Here is a 16995-nt window from a genome sequence, read left to right on the forward strand (position 1 = left end):
ATTGTCCCAAACTAATCCTTTGGTTTTGTTTGGGACGGTTCTCTTACTGCTTCTTGAAGCAATTTTATAGCACAAAAAATAAATTTTTAATACTATAAAGCTACTTTAGAAAGCAGTTAAAAATCGTCACAGACGAAGCCTTAGTCTAAAATGCACCACAATAAAAGACACATTATGTATTCTGAATATTTAGAAATAATGTTGAAACTGTGTTGTAATCCCGAGATGTAAAATAGAATTCTTAGGTTTATTATGAGGCCTTTGTTTGAATTAGAATGAGCAAAGAGCGAGCAAATAAATTGAAGTTTGAATAGAAAAAAAAAAAAAGATTTGTAGAATAAAAAATGGCATATTTAACATATGCGTAATTTTGTTATTAAATAAAATAATTGACATGCGGGTATATTTTATCACATAAGGGGGTGTATTTCATTAATCAAAATGTGCATGCAAATATTTTCGTCTAGTCATTTAGTTATTTCATTCATATGTTATTCAAGAACTTTATATAGTATATATGTTGAATTATCATGCTATAAATAACTTTGAAATCACCATTTTAGTTAAAAAAAAAGAGATAAAAAATTACATGAAATTTATAATAAACATTAACCGGACAATTATCAATTGATTCAATGCAATTAGATCAGAGGAAGCAGCATTATTATTGTAATAAGATGTCTTGACAATTTGCTTTAATCATCACCCTGTTATCAAATTAATACCTATATATAATTGCATTCTGACTGCCATATATTATAATTTCTCTCTATTTAAAAGATATTCTTCACTTCTAGTATCTAACCCCTGCATAAATTCAATTTATTACTTAAAATATCATAAATTTAATAATTAATAATAATAATTAAAATCTTAAATACTATTTTCATACAATATAAATTGCTCTCTCTCTCTCTCTATGTATATATACCTAAGTATAATAACACATTTCAAATTTAAATAAAATTTATTTATTATGTTATTTAAATTTATCTTTTAATTTGTAACTTTAATATTTTTCAAAATATAAGGTCATAAAAGTTTTAAATTAAATTTTAATAATAGCATCTTCTAAATTTATTCAAACTTTTATTAAGAATTTACAAATACTAAAAATTGAATAGTTTCAAATAATAATATATTAATTAATTATTAGATAAGATCTAAAAAAATTTAATTTAAAAAAAAATTTATTTTTCATTTGTTTCATCTACTCCCAATCTCCTTTAGCGTTGCTCGAACCTTACTATTTTTCAAAATTTGAAGAAAAAAATTATTGGTTCGATCTTGGTAGCCGACCAAATTAGGAGAGGTTGCTAATCCTTTATGGTATTAGTACTTGAGTGAGGAGTAGGATTTATCTTGCTTTACTTCATGTTTTCTTTTTTAGTTGACCCATCAATCATTCTCCACTCCGAAAAATTATAATCATTATTTTCCTAACAATCAAACACATAATTTGAGGGCTTTTGTGAGGATTAGCCAAATTAGGTTAAAACTAACCTGGTCTTAAATTGCCTTCTTTTGCGTGACTTAAAACTCCTCTAAAAATTCCCAACAACTCTAGATCCATAGTAGATACATTATATGTTAATCTTTATGTATTTATGTGGGGGTTTTATTCACTAAAATCTAAAGTCTAGAAGCCCTAAGTTACTTACAGCCTTCAGCTAGAAAAGGATATCTTAAACCAGTTGATTAATGCTGCTTATGTGGGATTTAGATCATTGATGTGATCCAATTGGTGGATGCTTAGGAGACTAATTCTATGTTTTGTGGAGTTTAAATTTGAGTGGAATCATGGTAGGGAAGACGTTAACGGTCGGTCAATCCAATTCTAGCAACTGACCATTATCTTGTTTCTTATGTTCAAAACCATATAACTTTCTCCCCAGAAGTCCAAATGATATGAAATAAAACCAAATTAAATGCTAAGATGTCTAGTTAGAATATGGAGAATTTGGGAGAGGTTTCATAATTTTTTTTTTTTAATTCCCCACAAATTGGTTTGAGATTTCTCTTTTTTTATTTTTTTTATTTTTTTAGTTAAAACCCACTGAGGAACCTACATGTTAAATAACAAAATAATTACAAAGTCCTTAAAGGAGACCCCTCAACTCTCTAATGCTCAAAAAAGCTACAAAACAAAGCAAAAGAAAACCTATAAGCCGATAGTCCCCACTAAGTCAAAATACAAGAATACCTAGTAACATGCTAATGATGCTAAAGAAAAGCATAAAAAAAAAGATACTGATAGAAACATGAAGCACAATCTTTCTAAAAAAAATCCTGATCACAACCATAAAGGAATCCTCATGAGAATCAAAAAGGCTGCAAAATAAAAAAGCTAAAGTACAAAGAAGCAGGGTAATATAAATGGAAGTTAATTAACTGAAGAGCAGAATAATAAGAGAAGATATTACTCATATGGAGCTCCCAAGGAAAAGGCAGGCCCCACCAGAGACCACGAAAAGGCAGGCCAATTAAAACCCACCAAACAGCGCAAAGACAAAATGATAGAAGAAAAATATCCTAATAAAACCTGGATCCCGCATCAGAACACAGCGATAAAAACCAACCACCAGATGAAAAATAATAACACTAAATTGCCACATATCTCAACAAAAACCATCATAGAAAGGCTCCAGAAGGAAACCAGCAACAAGGTCCTAGAACCACCAGAAAAGAACCAACCAAGCAACACAACCTGCAAGAACGCACATCATAGCACAACAGCAAGAGGGAAAATCCCACAAACACTAGAAAAACAGCCAAATTATCACCTGACATAAGGCATAATGATTTTATCCAGTCTTAAGAGCCCTTTTAAAGGGCTAGGTAAATTAGCAGCCATAAAATCAATGAAACAATCTAACTCACTCCCAAAATTGGCAAGCCAATTAGCACATGCATTACCCTCCCTATAAACTTGAGAGAAGGAAGCATTAACAAAGATCATCAACTGTTTAATATCCCTAACCAAATATAAAATCGCAGGATTGGAAACCGACTCCTCAACATTGTTAATGCTTTGAATACTATAAATAGAATCAACCTCAATTCCAATGTTAGGAATATCAAGAGACATACAAATTCTCAGCTCATAAAGGATAGCATTAAGCATAATAAATTGCAAATTATCATTATGTAAAGGAACCGCAAAAGCCAAAATAATATTCCCTTGACTGTCTCTGATGATCCCACCACACCCCAAGGTGTACCCTTTATCAAAACCACCAACATTCAGTTTATAACAGTTCATAGAAGGTTTACCCAATACACATAATGAAGTTTTGAGATAGGGTTAGACCTCACCCTAGCTGAGGCCTAAGTCAGTAGCAACAAAGTAGTTGTTCTTAAAGCTCTTGATAGAAAGCATATTAATATAAAAAAGACTCAGAACTTTGTCTTTAACATTGGGTCTTTTTGACTAAAGGCAGTAAGTGACTTAGGGCTTATAGAATGTTGGATTTTGGTGAATAAGAGCCCTAAAAAAATATATGAAGATTAAAGCTTAGGGGGTATACTATATATATGGAGATTTTTGAATTATTTAAAGGAGTTGAAGTCACCTAAGTAAAGTTTATCTAAAGTTAGGTTAGTTCTAACCTAGTTTGGTTGATTCTCACAAATCCCTTAAATGATGGATATGATTGCTAGGAAATTATGATTATAATTTTCTGGTGTAGGAATAACTAACAAAAAAAAAAAAATCTGGTGTAGGAATAAAAAAAAAAAAAAAAAAAAAAAAACATAAAAGAAAAAAAAAAATACTTAGGGGTGTTAAAATGTGTTTCGGGTTGAGTTTGGGTCCAAACAGAAAATGACCAGCCATCAACTGTGATGACTTGAACCCAACCCAATTAGGAAAATGGGTCATAGAACTAGAGTCGAACTCAACCCGGTTCGAATCTAGGTCGAATCAACATAAATTGTTGACCTAGCGAGGGTAACTATGAGTGCGATGAGTTGATGTGTTTGGGATGAGTTGGTGCAGGCGAGCATGGGAGGGTGAGAGGGAACAGGTGAGTTGGCATGCATGCAAGCATGTATAATGTGTGGGCAAGCATGTGCGGGTGACCGGGAGTGCGAGTGCATTATGCAAGAAGGAGGTCGAGAGCGAGTTGGTAGGTTGATTTTGAGGCTTTGAGTTGACCTAAACTTGACCAGAATTTGTAATATGGTTCGAATTTGAAACTTGAACTCGACCCATTTTTTAAATGGGTTGACCTAAACCCAAGATATTTGGGTTGAGTTTTTGGGTTGTGTTAAATATCGATACCTCTAGACATACTCACTCAAATAGTAATATTGGGAAGGATCATCCAACCTATCCTAATTTGGTTAACTACCATGCTCCACCAACAAATTTTTCTTCAAAATTCAATAACAAAACACATCAATTTTCTTCATTCTATAACCAATTAAATATTTATATAAATTATTTAATATAAATTTGAAATCAGAAAAGTTGACGAAAAGAATGAGGGGCTACTCACTTGCAACCATCTTAACTACTCCCTCCTTCATGCTTGGCCAGTCACTCTACTCTCCTTAGTCACTTGCTTGGCCGACCCACACTTCACTCCACAACTGTTTTACTTAATTTAATTGTCTTTTCTTAGCCATTTTATCATAAAATTCATAGTATAAACACTAAGTGATGGTGGTGGGTAGCCTTTTAGTGAGATTAATGGCTTGAAAAGGCTATGAATCTTTAATTTAATATTTATAGAAGTGTTCTAGAGTTTATGATGGAATGATGAGAGGTTTAGAGAGGTATATTAGTAGAAATGCCAAGACTAGTCCAATTTGGAATGATTTGGAAAATTACTTTAGAGATTGACCTTTATGTGAGATAAATGGCTGTAAATGATAGTGAAATGTTAGATTAGAATGTGAACTTGTGATATGAAGTTAATGGTAGAGTTTGGTAGAGTTTAAGTGGATGTTCAAGTATAGGGAATATGACTAGGTATTGGTGTTCCCTATTTGGGCTAATGACTACATAGAGGTATTTATAATGCTTTATGATTTTAATTGCTAGGTTATTGATCTTAGGTGATGCTTATAAAGTGGTGGAGGATTTGTGAATAGTTTAGAGCAGGTATTTAAGATATTTTATAAGTAGCATAAAAGAGAGAAGGATAAGTACTTAATCTCACTAAAGAAAACGCACACAATTGAAGTCACAAAGCACCAAAAAAATGAGAACTTTTTCACAAAATTATTTCATTTAAAAGATAAAAACTATAATACATATCAACTTATATTTATAGGCATTACAATATAACTATTGAAAAATTGAATAAAAAGAAAAAAAAATGGAGGGGGTAGGTGGCTATTAAAGAGGAGTTCCACCTACCCATTTCACCTACACATTCAACCAACCCATTTTGACTAATTGCCTCATCCATACCAAATCATTTCATGGTTGATCATACAAGCTTCAAGATAGTAAATAAAACATATATTACATTTAAAGTATTTTAAACTATGAGCTCATTATTATGCTCTTGACTGAGCTTTTGTAATTGGTCATTTTATTTGATCCTTTTGTCTGGCTTTGGTCTTAGCTCTTATAATTGTGTTTTTATTTTGATTATCTTTATCCACGTGATATTCTACATCAACTCTCTTGGGCTCAGTTGAACTCTGATATGTAAAGTTAAAATCCAAGTAGTCTTCTACTAATTATAAGGCTAAAGTGTCTAAGTCAGTATGCATCACTCACATATCATTGCTAGGTGGTTTATTCTTCCAATGAACTAAAAAAATGATGCTCAACAGCTAGATTTATTTATTTATTTTTGAAGATGTGCAAATTGTATTAAACCATAAAAAAGAGAGAAATATAAAGAACCTAAGTTGATAGCTACCCTATCACAATCCTTCCTAATCAAGTCAGAAATGCTTGATGGAAGTTCATCCAAAAGAAAATCCTCCCAAATAAAATCACCCAAAAGAGAAAAGTGGGCACAAGATTCCGCCACACAATTGCTATCTCTAGAAACATAGTGAAAATTTACATTTATAAAAACATCAAGAAAAGAAAAATCCAAGTTTAGAACCTTGTTGCTTCGATTCTCCAAACAAAGCGACTTGTGTAGCAATTTGGTAATATTAATGTTATCACCTTCAATCCCAATTCCTTGCTTTTTAGTCATCCAATCTTTAATAACCTCTTTGAAGTTAAAAATCAAAATCAGTTCTAACATAGAGATATCCCAATGCACCAATTTCCTTTCATATGCCATCAAGAATCTGCCTTTGTGATCCCTTAAGACTCCAGCTATACTTGCTTCCCTGTTTTGCATTAAGGACGCATTAATATTCAACTTGATCCAACTTCTAGGAAAGGGAAACCAAGTTTTAGATAGCTTATACTGGTTAGTTTCCCAGTTCTTACAAATTGGAAGTGTGATCGGATACACAAAACCAGCCATTATTTTAACAACAGCCAGTCCAACACTCCTTGCCTTGATCCCATGAGTAAAAAGGTTCCTTTCTTTCCAATTATGGTATATTGCAGATATATATAGCCTAACAGTTCCTGGATTACTTCCAGCAAAGTTCTCCAACATATTCACACAATGAGTAAAATCATTAAACATGGGGAGGAAAATACCCCACTTATTCAACGAAGAAAAAAATCCTTTGAGCTTTGTACACTGGAAAACTATGTGGCAACTATCTTACAGTGCTAAACATCCCCACTGACAATTACAAGAATAACTTAATTTCCTACTGCACAGCCACAATTTTGTTGGTATAGACTGATTAATCAATCTCCACCAAAATAAGAACTCCTTGGGGGATACTTTTAGTTTCCTCAACTAATTTACTTCATTAACAAGAGTTGGATGTTCACCCGAAGCTTGACAAGCCAAGAAACAATAGACTTACCAGAATCACTCTGCATCAATTACAGTGTGTCTTCCCCATCTTTAGGATGAATTGGGATACTCAAATGATCTCCATTAACTCTTTAGAAAATAGCTTACTTAGCATCACCTTATCCCAATTTCCTTCTCTATCGATCAATATAGAAACATAATTATGTTCCATCTCCTCAAAGTCACACAAAGCTGGCCACCTATTCAAGCTGCTATCAAGTATCCAATTATTATTTAGGATATTGATTCTTGCTCCATTAGATACTTTCCACCTGATAATTGGCTTCAAGAAACGAACACCATCTATGATAATTCGCCACGCAGGTGTTGATGATTGCTTCACTTCAGAGTCCCAAATATCCTTACCATATTTGCTTGAAAAGATTTTATTTAGAAGGACCTCTTTCCAATTAACAAAATTCCAAGCAACGTGTGCTCTTACCAGATCTTATCTCTCTGCTGCACCTTGAATGCCAATACCACCTTGCGTCACCGATGTACATAGCATGTCCTAAGAAACATAATGCATACCATTCCGCCCTTGCTCTTTTTGCCACAAATAACTCCTACAATACTTGTCCAATTCCTTAAGAATAATTTTAGGAATCAAAGAGCGAGCCATGCTAAATAAAGGGATGGAAGATTAAATAAAATTTATTAACACCAACTTCCCAGCCATGGAAAGATTGCGTGAGCCCTAAGTGTTGAGTCTGTCCATAACCTTCTCCAGAATTTCCTTCAATCTTCTGAGAGCCATCTTTATGCCAAGATAATTAAATTCATCCACCATTCTATAGCAAAATAATTTATTCAACTTCTTCCTTCTACGCCGAGTTACAGATCTTCCATACATGACAATTGATTTGCTTCTATTAATGCTCGGTCCTGTCCAGGCACTATAATTAGAGAGGATTGATGAAATGATCTTTGTACTTCTTCATAAAGCTTTGGCTGCAATAAAAACATCATCAGCATATAACAAGTGCGTTACCTTAGGTGTGTTAGGAGCCAACTTACACCAAGTTCATTGCCTCTTTCCACAAAAGCTTTTGACAAAAGTTCATAACATATAATAAAAAAACTAGGAGATAACAGGCATCCTTGTCTAAAACCACATTCTGCATTAATCCATATGCTTCTTTTCCCATTGATAATAACAAAAAATCTTGGGTTACTAATACATTGTTTGATAAGATTTATGAACACATCAGGAAATCCAATTTCATACATGATCTTATAAATAGTCTCCCAGCACATGTTATCATATACTTGTTCCATATCAAGCTTAAGTAACATAAAGCCAAGTTTATATTTAGTAATTCTTAGCTTATTGACCAACTCATGGGCCAAAAGGCAGTTTTCTAAAATCATTCTTCCTGGAAAAAAAGCACCTTGAGACTCTGATATAATTGTAGGAAGACAAACTTTCAACCTACTAAACATCATGCCATCAACCATCTTGTAAAGCATTTTACATTAGCTAATAGGACGGATATTATCAAGTTCAGAAGCATTTGGAGTCTTTGGAATCATCACGACCAATGTATCCTTCCAATTATCAGGTATTACACTCGTATTAAAGAAGTTAAGGGCTGCATTCCACAACTCAGCATTAATAATATTCCAAAAGTGTTTGAAAAAGTAGGCATTCACTCCATCATTGTCGGGTGATGTATTATTATTCATTTTCATTACCACCGAGAAAAGCTCTTATTTCATATAGTTGCAGTTAATTGAGCCTTCTGAACATCATTTAACACACCTTCAGTCGAGAAACCAGACAAATCAGAGAAAGAGCATTGTCTTTTCCTCCATTTCTTTCTAAAGAAGTTTTCAAACAAAGCATGAATCTCCTCAAGTTCCATAATCAAGAAACCATCCGAATCTACCACCTGATTGATCACGTTACTATTCCTTCTAGGTGATGCAAAAGCATGGAAGAAGTGTGAATTTCGATCTCCCTTCTCCATCCGGTTAGATTTGGAACGCTGTTTCCACCACATAGCCAATCTAGCAAGTGTCACATTGAGATCATTCACCTTTCTACTCAGCTCAAGTAGCTTAACCGAATCCAACCAACTCAAACTTTCCTCTTCTTGTAAAGATAGGATATCCTTCTGCAACTCAACCTTGGACTTGTTTAGTTCTTTAAGCTTGTTCTTACTCCAAAAGAAAAGGTTTTTAAGGGACCTTTTTAATTTCCTTTGGAGGATTTCAGATGGGTTGCCAAAATCATTCTTACTCCAAGCATTGATTACTACACCCCTCAAGGCTTCATAGGAGCACCAAGCATTCTCAAATTTAATGGGTTTTTGATTGACCACAATCGAATTGAAGATATTAAGAAGAAGAGGGCAATGATCAGAGGCAACTCTAGGCAAATGCTTAGTAACAGCAAAAGGAATATGATATAAAGCTTTTGAATTTAGACAAATTCTATCCAATCTCTCCCAAATCCGAGCAAGCCCTTCTTTATTGTTGCACCAAGTAAATTTGGGACCAACAGCCCCTATATCATGAAAATTATTTTTTGAAAGGAATTCCTTCATCTCTTGAGGCCCTTGAGTGAACATAAACCTCTTTCTACCCTTTTTATCACCTTTGGAAAGAATGCAATTAAAATCACCTCCTATAATACAAGGCATATCCTTAGGAATATAACCTTCAATTAACTCCCATAATTTCCTCCTCTCATATTTATCCTTATTACCATATACAATGAAAATGTTCCACAAAATACCATTAGGACTTTTTAAACAGCCAATAACACATTGAATAGAAGAGTTTAAGATATTAAAGGAAGAAATCTTACTTCTCCACAACACCAAAATGCCACCTGAAGTCCTTCTTGCATTGACATGAAAAAATCCCACTCACTACCAATGATTCTTTTCTCCTCATTAGTATACATAGAGCTTAACTTAGTTTTCAAAAGGCCAATGAAAAAAATACCATAATCACCAACCAAACCATGTAAGTAATGGGAAGCCTCTTTTTTCTTTGCTTCCCAGCAATTCCAAAATAGTATAGAAGACATTATAAATCCAATGGGGATGGGCCCCCAGCACTATCTAACTTGTCATCTCCTCTCGTGCCTTTGATACTTCCTTTAATGGGACCAAATGAACCTCCGTCTTTCTTTAGTCTTCTCTTGAGATTAATAGAGTTTGATGATCCTGAATTCTTTAGAACACCTCTTACTTTGCTTATAGTACCTTTGGCAACTAAAAATGAATGGATACAACATCTTTTCTGAGCATACATCACCCTCAAGCAAAACCTTGCAGGATAAACCTTCTAATACATGTTTATCTGCCTCAATCCATCTACCTGTATTAAAGCTATCTTCCACATCAGCATCTAGAATAGCATGAATAGGAGCCATATCCAAACATTTATCACCACCAAGCAGCATCTGGGAGGACACCACTTCAGACCCTGCTTTGAGTGCCTCTGAAATTTCTCCAACATCATTACAGACACCATCTTCATGGAGAAATCCACCATCCTCTCTAGTTGTCCTCGCAACTTTCCTCCACATTGGCCTTTGTGACAGCATTATCGATAGTTATGTTCACTTTATTCACAATATTTTGCTTAGCATAATAATCAGCCTCATGAACTGACATTTTATTAACAACTTCTTGTGTAGCATAAACCAATTTAGCTTCTTCCACAGCCGAAATAACAACTGCATCGCCATCCATCACCTTGGTTCCTTTTGTTCCATCTTGCTTCAAGTTGATGTTTTGATTCTTCAAACATGCAAGAACATTATCATCTGTCACACAAACAACATTATGAGTGACATTAACTGGCTTATAAATGCTTGCTTTTGCTTTACTACCAACATTACCAACTGAGGGGTTAACGACATTTCTTGGTTTAACACTGTTGTAATATTTCTTCCTTCCATAGCTCATGTGAATCCATGGGCCATTTTCTTCAGGGTCCTTATAATTGAGAGTTTCCTTCATACCATCTTGCTTAGGTAATATGCCTTTGTTAACAACAAAAGAACCTCTAGTTTGAACACTACTTTAGACATTACCTACTTGTCAAGAAGGGACATCTCCAGAACATTTAACTTACATTTCCCTCTTACTACACTTTGTTTGATCATGATAGATCATATCACATTTATAACAGAATGAAGAAATTTTTTCATACTGGATTTTTTGAAAAAATCTCCTTGAACTACCTTCCACCCAAACATCTAGAGGTAGTTTCTCATCTAGCTTCATACGAACAAATACCCTTGCAAATTCTCTTCTTCCCAAATTGAACATATTACCATCCAGATATAATGGTGTGCCCACCATTGATGCTATTCTAGAGATATTCATCTCATCCCAAGAGAATAATGGAAGGTGTGGAAATTTGATCCATATCGATGAGAAAATATTCTTCATAGTTAATGGAGAGAACTCAGTGCTCCAATTTTCCATACCGATGATGTGCCCTCCTACATACCAAGGGCCTCCACTAAGCATTGCTTCCTTCACTTCATCTGAATGAAAAGAACACATTAACCAATCCATTCCTAGATTGGTTAAATGAAATGCACCATATTGGCTCCATTGCTTCCTTAGGTCATTGCTAATAACTGATATAGGGACTGAATTTCCAAAGATTTTCACCACCAACGAATTGTGGAGTTTATGAATATTGGCTTTCTCATTTTCTTCATATAACTTAACTGCGACACCATCCTCAGACATTTCTATGGTATTTAAGAAATCAACAATCATGATATTCGACAACCTTTTCCAAGCATTTGTTTCTCTTTGAGGAAGCACATTTGATTTACAAACTTCAGTGTTATTCTCCGAGGCAATAACTCTCATTGGAGAGTTGAGAATCATTTTATTTATAGAAGTCAAAACACCAGTATTTGGATTTTCATTTGATGAACTACGAACTGCATGAGCGTAAGAAGTGGGGGCTGCAACCTCATTCTTTATAGGTTTTGAAGACATATTAACAAATAGTTTGGCACTAGAGGATGAAGAAGCTTCAAGATTATTATTATGGATCATTATCTCATCAGGGACGTTCTTTTTCAGAGGAATCCCATTCTCATTAAACATAAGGCCTTTGCCCTTTCCAACGAATTCATTTGAATGCCGATAGATGATGAAATGGGTGGTTCTGCAACATCTTTGATAATCAATGGAGATTCACCCCAAGATTTATGATATGGAATTAACAAAGGCGGCGGAGGGATCACCTACGAAATCTTGCGATCAACTCCTGCCATAACCAGGAAGAGCGGAATTTCAAAACAAATGGGAGTTTCTCTCACTAGAAATGGGAGTTTCTCAAACTAGAACATAATTTGTGAAAGATGCATTAGTTTCCTCTCAACAGCTAGATTTGTTGGTGCTTCCTTAGTGATGATATAATCGACCTCCAAGAATAAAGGATTTTTTAAGTGGGGAACTATGTTTGTTATTAAAGAGTTAGATTGAATAAGTCGAGGTTTGTTAATATCTTCATATGATATAGTATATTAAATATTAATAGTAATATGGATTAATATATCTGTAAAAAAATTAATTTGATAAGCATTTGATTTAATTTTTTTAAGAATTTTGAATGTACGATAAGCCTTGGCATGTAAGTTCTTGAACTTTAATGTTTGATAACGCTCAAGGTGGATGAAAATTAAAATATAATAAACTTTTTCAAAATTCTTTTATTAACCGATTATGGTTTATCTTAGAAGCATATTTATCATTACTTGAAGTTATTTGTTGTCTTATGGTATTATGTAAGCTTTGAAAGTAAAAGTTCGTTAGGAATGTTAGGCCCTATGAATTAGTCCCGAGGCTAACCAAGAGGGGGGGGGAGGGGTGAATTGGTATTTTAAAAATCTTTAAACAAAAAGAATAATTATCTCAAACCAAAGTCACCACAAAAAAACAAGTGCGGAAGCAGTAAAAAGAACTCAAGGGTTTATAGTGGTTTGGTCAACTTGACCTATGTCCACTCCCCAGAGGCGCTCTCCGAGTATTGCACTACCAACGTGACTCTCCTTTAGCCCCCACAGCTAGGTAGAGAAGCCCTTACAAAAACGCCTCCTTTTTGCCACCCCGACGAGGCAGAGAACCCCACTCCTTTTGCTTCCTCCTGAAGTAGGCAGAGAACCTCGATCGATCGCTAAAGCTTATCTCTCCCAACCCTTCTAAGGACAAGAGACTCTAGGGAAGAAGAAGTGGAACAATGCTTGGAGCAACCCTTGTGAACTCCCTTATAAGATCCCCCTCACAAGATCCTCCCTCTCTCTCTCCTTTAGGTTTTCTCAGGTCAAGACCTGCCAAGGATGTTAAAAAATGTTGAACAAGAGCTCTTAAAAAGAAAAGCTTCAAAGGAGCTCAATAATTGCAAGTTGTCGACTTTATCGTCCAGGACGATCATCATATTGTCCTGTATGATCAGTTCAAATCACAGATGATCGGCCAGAACATCGCCCTGAAAATGATCTGGATGATTGAAAATTGGCTTGATCATCCAGGCCGATCTCACGATCGTCCCGGATGATTAGTTCAAATCAGAGACAAATCGTCCAGAGCATCGCCCAGAATTCGAACTGTTCGATTATGATCGGCCAGAACATTGTCCAGAATTTGTGCTGGCCAATATTTATCGTCCAGAAGAAACTAAGGATTTTTGAGTATATCGTTTTGGCCGATCATGCGAACGTCCAGGACGATGTGATCGTATCAATCATCCTTAATTGCTTCCTTGATTGCTCGATCAATTTAGACATAATTATGCCATATCATCCAGGCCGATCTCACGATCGTCCTGGCTGATTTTCAAAAATACAGAATACTTAAATTGATCATGGTGGCTATTTCTTTCTATTTTGAGCATATTGTCCTATCCGATAAATGTATAATCCAGGATGATCAGTTAATTACGGTTTCCTTAACTAAGAAATCCTAATTAGAACTTCTGTTTTGAACTCGATCGTTCAGGCCGATATAAATATCGTTCGGGACGATGTGAGTAAAAATAGAAATTCTAAATCTCTCAAGTGTGAGTGTGTAGGGTTACTTAACATCAGCCAGTTCAAACATTTACAATTGACTCAAGAAAGGGAAAAAAGAAAATTACAGACTGACTCAACCCTAATCTACCCAGTCTTAAGCTGATTCTGATTTCCGTCCGATCTTTGAATCCTGAAAATGTCAGTAGTAAAAGACAATCGAAAAGAAGCAAGAGTGTTTGCTAATCATCAAAACATAATCCATGAAATCGAATTTGCAACAATCTCTCCCTTTTTAATGATGGTAAACACTTTGACAATTATTTCAAAAATAGTAGTGTAAAACACGGAATTGAAAGTGCAAGCATACAAAAGACACCTCTCCCCCTTTTGAATCTCAAAAAGGAGGAGGAAACTAAGAAACAAAGCAATCAAAAGACCCCCCCCCCCCTTTTTTTTTACCAAGGCATTAACATGATGTAGTATTCCATGTGATTGATTTAAAAAATTTATAAGCTAATAAATCAACATAAAAAAATCCATAAAACAGTATAATATCCGATCATGGTTGCCCTTAGTTCAGACTTTCTTTTAGAGTAGAATTGTCTTTGGAAATCAATGATCTAACTCAAAAATTCAATTGGATATAAGAAAAAAAGATCCATTCATCACTTGTTTTAAGAAAAAATATCTTATAGAATAATGTACCAAAGTAAATTTGTCATAATCGCAAAATAATTGAAATCAAGCCTTTGATATATGAAAATTTCTAAGTTTTAAAATATTTGAAAAAAGAGGAGAGCTTGCTTTTAGTGGGCTCATTTTATGCCTCTTGTCAATTGAATGGCACTTTGCGTATATTTTTGATACACTTTGTATATATTCTTTTTCAATTTGGCGTTATTGCACATCTTTTGTTGGCATCATTGACCAATTTTTTTTTTAATTTTTGCAAGCTCCATTATCTTTCAACAACTCTTAAAAATAACCTTATTTGTGAGTATATCTTCTAGATATTAGAGAAAAGGAGCTCTCTCTCTAACATAGGGAAGAATAATTCACAAAATAGAATTAATAATCAATAACAAGAGTAACGAAGGATCTTGATGTGATAAAAAGTATCATTATAAATATAAGATAGATTTGCTTTAGCAAGATTAGAAAAAATCTTAATTTCATACACAATCATTAATTTGAAATAGATTTTTGATTAGAAAAGAAAACTATGCCACTAAAATAGGTTAAAGAAAGAGACACAATCAACGGTATATTTTTACCATCTAATAGATTAAGAGATGTAAAACAATGACTACAAATTTTCAAAAGTAAGGACAAGGCATATGATATTATTTCAGCGATGATTTTGAAAATCAAATTTAAAAAAAATATGAAAGTAAATTAAACCAAACAAAAACTAAAAGTAAAGCAAAAAGAAGAAAAGAAAACAAAGAGTAAAAAAAGAAAAGCAAATAAAAGAAATGAAAAAGAACAAAATAGAAAGAAAGCAAGTAACATATCAAGTTCATGCATTTATGTCAATCACACCCAATCTGATCCTTAAAGAGCTGAAAGTGTCGAAGGCCAGTGGTTTAGTAAAGATGTCAGCTAGTTGATTTTCAGTTGTCACATAGTGTAATGGTGTAACTCAATGTCTCCCTTAGTCACATGATCTCTAATAAAGTGATGCCTAATGTCAATGTTTTTAGTCCTTGAATGTTGGATAGGATTCTTAGAGATGCATATGGCACTAGTGTTGTCACAAAAGATTGAGATGGTGCCTACAGGTAATCCTAAATCCAATGCCTGTTGTTTCAACCAAAGGACTTGGGCCACACAACTTCCAAGAGCAATGTACTCAGTTTCAGCAGTGAAAAGTGCAACATAGTTTTATTTTCTATTAAACCATGAGACCAAAGATTATCCTATGAATTGATAAGTTCATGAAGTGCTTTTCCTATCCACCTTGCATCCTGCAAAATCAGAGTCAGAAAATCCAATAATCTCAAAAGAAGTGCTGTGCCTTGGATACCAAATCCCTAAGCTTTGGTTCTCCAAAAGGTATCTAAAAATTCTCTTAACTGCAGTCAGGTGAGACTCCTTGGGTTCAGCTTGAAACCTAGCACAAAGGCAAACACTAAACATCATATCAGGTCGGCTAGCATTCAGGTAAAATAAGGATCCAATCATGCCTTTGTACTTCTTCTGATTAACAGACTTACCACTTGGGTATTTATCTAACGGAACACTAGAAGTCATGGGAGTATTAATTGACTTAGCTTTATCCATCTCAAACTTCTTCAAAATTTCCTTAATATATTTTGTTTGATTTAGAAAGGTTCCATCTTCCAATTATTTTATGCTAAATCCCAAAAAGTAGGATAACTCTCCTATCATACTCATCTCAAACTCTCTACTCATTATTTTAGAGAACTCATCACAAAGTTTCTTATCAGAAGATCCAAAAAGTATATCATCCACATAAATCTGAACAATGAGCAAATCATCTCCAACTTTCCTAAAAAAAAGGGTGGTGTCTACGCTCCCCTTAACAAACTCCCTTTCTAGTTAGAATGTGCTAAGCCTCTTATACCAAGATTTTGGTGCCTGCTTTAAACCATACAAAGTCTTTTTTAATTTAAACACATGATTTAGAAATTGAGAACTCTCAAAACATGGTCGTTATTCTACAAGCATATCCTCTTTTATTTCCCCATTTAAAAAGGCACTCTTAACATCCATTTGAAAAAGTTTAAATCCTTCATAACAGGCAAAGGCTAATAGCACTTTAATGGCTTCCAATCTAGCTACAGGGGCAAAAGTCTCCTCAAAGTCTATCCCTTCTATTTGGTTATACCCCTTAGCCACTAATCATGCTTTATTCCTAACCATCACTCCAGAATCATTCACCTTGTTCTTAAAGACCCACTTTGTTCCAACTACACTTTGTCCCTTAGGTCTTTCTACAAGCTCCCAAACATCATTCTTAACAAATTGATTCAACTCCTCTTGTTTGGCTAAAATTCAAAACTCATCAGTAAGGTCTTAGTTTATGTTAGTGGGTTCAGTCATTGAGATAAAGACAGAGTGGTTCACATCCTTCCTAAG

The sequence above is a fragment of the Dendrobium catenatum genome, unplaced genomic scaffold (genome assembly GCF_001605985.2).
Source record: "Dendrobium catenatum unplaced genomic scaffold, ASM160598v2 original_scaffold_237497, whole genome shotgun sequence".
NCBI lineage: Eukaryota > Viridiplantae > Streptophyta > Magnoliopsida > Asparagales > Orchidaceae > Dendrobium > Dendrobium catenatum.